Source organism: Pediculus humanus, genomic scaffold (assembly GCF_000006295.1).
Source record: "Pediculus humanus corporis 1103172107617 genomic scaffold, whole genome shotgun sequence".
Taxonomy (NCBI): Eukaryota; Metazoa; Arthropoda; class Insecta; order Psocodea; family Pediculidae; genus Pediculus; species Pediculus humanus.
This window is the reverse complement of record NW_002987231.1, coordinates 231,031-234,615: the sequence shown is the minus strand read 5'-3', so window position 1 is coordinate 234,615 and position 3,585 is coordinate 231,031.

Sequence of the window (3,585 nt, the reverse complement as noted above, 5' to 3'; positions counted from 1 at the left end):
CCCGATTTATTAACTTATTTATTTATTTATTTAAATGAAACATAAGACTAATTTCATTATTAATTTTAAATGTTAACCTTTGATCTTAATTTAATTATTAATTAAAATTTTTCTAAACAAATTTTCAATTTTCTAAAAAAACGTTAAAATAACATTAAAAAATAATTTTGCAACTCACAAATTATTTATTATTATTATTATTATTATTTCATTCATTTGTAATAAAAAAATTATGTCTTCTGCAACATTTTTTTCTTTCGTTATTTAAATAAATATTACGAACATATAATTGTTGTAAAACAACAACAACAATAATAATAATAATAATAAAAGTGAATGCATGATTGAGTATTTAAAACATTTAAAAATTTTTTTTTTTTTTAAAGATAATAAATTTTATTATTATTATTATTATTATTATTTAATTTTAGTAAAATGGCGCAAACATTTTATTTTTATTTATTTATTTACTTTTTATATATATTATATTTAAACGCGTAATAATAATAATAATAATAATAATATTAGTTGTTGAAAAGGTGAAAGTAAAAAAAAAAAAAAGATTTTGCGTAATTTTTTAAATCATTTAAAAAAACAAATTTAAAACCTAAATTTATTTATTTATTTATTTATAGTTTAAAACAAAAAAATTAATTTGTTTAAAAAATTTACGTAATAAAAAACGAAAAAACGAGGTTTCGAATTTAACACTCGAGCCTTTTTTTTATTTAAACATTTAGAACAATTAATGATAATTTTCCTCATTAAACTTATTAATCAATAATAATGAAAGTTTATATTTTATGACGTCATTAATTAATAATTAAGGTTTTTACGATTAGGACTTTAAGGAAAAATTTTCATTGTTTTTTTTTAATTGCACGTTTATAGTAATAATAATGATAATAAAATAGCCTAAAGTTAAAAAAAAAAAATTTTTCATCCATATGCTAATTTACAAACAAAAAAAAAAAAAAAGAAAGTTTTTCACTTTTCTTTTTTAATAAAATTTTATTACAACCAATGAAAGCAATACGATAATAATAATAATAATAATAATAATTGATGATATCCTTGCGAATATTTTTGTATGAATTAATCGGAAATGCTTTATCACTAATTATTATTATTATGATAAAAGAAAAATTAGGTATGGTATGGGAAAACATATTTTAAATAGGAAATGAAAATAAAAAAATTGTTTACAATTTGATATTATATAAACGTTGAAGCAGACGACGCGAAAATAAAAACAAAAATAAAAAACTTATCTCTTATCAATCAACGACTCCGTAAGAAGAATAAAATGGCGGTCAAATTATTATTATTATTATTATTATTATTATTTCTCGTATAATAAATTGTCAAAAAAAATTTCATTTATGTAAAAAACATGGGGAGGGGAAGAGAGGGGAAGGGGGGTTTATTTAAAGATACAATCTTGTATAAAATGAAACCATTTTCCCTCCCCTACCCCCGCCCCCCGCTCCATTATATCAGTTTATTTCTTTCTCATTCTTTCGACAAAAAAATACGTGAAATTAAACTTTTTGTTTGTTTGTTTGTTTGTTTGTCGCAATATTATAAAATCTGAAATTTTTATTTGAACGTTTAGGTTAATTTTACCGATACTTCCGGTTTTACATTTAAAACATTTCGATATAATACAAAAAAAATTTATTTATTTTTATTTAAATACTTTTTTTATTTTATTTTATTCAATCAATTCCATTCGTATTAATAATAATAATGATTATTTAAATATTATTCTCTTCGTTTTTTTTTTTTCAAAAATGGATTTAAATCCAGTTTTGAGAAGAAGAAATTTATTTTTTTTTTATTGCAAAACTTGAATTTCTCTTAATTTCACCTCTGGTAAATTTTTTTTGGTAGAAAGTGAAGTTTAAAATTATTATTATTATTATTATTTTTATAAAAAATTTATATAAAAAAAAAAACCTGTTGATGTATTTAATTTTTTAAAAAAAAAAAATGAATTTGAACGAAACCGATTTTCTTTTACTTTTCTTTATCCGTAATAATAATAATAATAATAATAATTAAACGTTTGCGTTAAATACGGTGACGAAATTGTCGTCATTTTATCCATAAATAAATAAATAAATAAATTTATTAGGATCATTAATAATTTCGGACATGTTAAAACGTCGTCAAGAATATTATTTTTTTTTTTTTTTAATTTACACCCAAATTTATTTAAAAACCTGAGTTATTAATTAATAATTTTTATACATAAAATGATTCCTACATAACAAACAATGTTTAACTCATTTTTTTTTTTTTTGTTTAATAATTTTTTCATTGGGATACCTTAAAAAAACAAATTTTTATTTGAATTTGTAATGTTGGTTTCTTATGATTGAAAATATTACATAAGAAAGGAAAATTATTCCATTTTCTTTTGATCAATTATAAAAAAGCAACGGCAAGAAAGAAAAGTTAATAATAATAATAATAATAAAGAAAACTCACCGGTGAGGGTGGTAAAAAATCCACTTTTGAAGATGCACCTGGACTTTGTTTAAACACTTCTTCACTTCCAACAACCACAACAACAACAAAAACAACAAAGACAACACAAATAATAGGAAAATGTAATTTATGACCCATTATAATGTTTTTTTTTTTTTTTTATTTTATCCCTCAACTAAAAAAAAAAAAAAAAAAATAAAATAAAAAATTATTATTAAAAAATTAAAAAAACATTTCTTTTTATTATTATTATTATTATTATTATAACACGAGCTTACTTTTAATTCGACTGATCTTTCATCGACTTTGTTCAGACTTTATTCAATACGAAAAGAAAAAATAATAATGATGATAATAATACTAAGTAATTTTTTTGTATGGATTATAGTAGGAGAAGGAAGAAGGAAGAATGGTTTGAGTGTGTGTGAGAGAGAGAGAGAGAGAGAGAGAGAGAAGAGGACTCGTTGTGCAGACTTGCCAATGAGAGAGAGAGAGGGAGAAAGTTAAGAGAATACTAGGTCCAGTTACTTCCACTTTCTTCTTCTTTTTTTTCTATCATCTTGAAGACTTGAATTTTTTTTTGTTGTTTGGCCCTTCTATTTAATAATAATAATAATACCAGATTAACAACTTTTTCTTTTTCTTTATTGTTACAAATATGAAGTCATCATCATCATCATCATCATTCTTAGTCAGATTATTATCAATAAATTCTTTTGCTAAAAAGAAAAAAAAAATGTAGTAATTATTATCATTATTATTTTTTTTTTTCCAATACAATAACAATTTATTTATTATTGATTAATTATAATTAAAGTTTTATTTAATGATTGATTAATTTTATTTAATAAAATTTCATTCATTTAAACTCGATCGAAAGTATATTTATTATTGTTAATAGATAAAATAAAATAAAATAAAAACTTTCAAAAAACCAGTTTAGATAACCATGTAAAGTTTTTTTGGGTGACCGTTAAACTTTCCATTTGAATTCTATATTTACTATATAGTAATTTCAGTATCGTTATAAATATATATTTCTTTTACTATTAATTTATTTTTAGGTTAATTTTTTGATTTTACTTTTTTAAA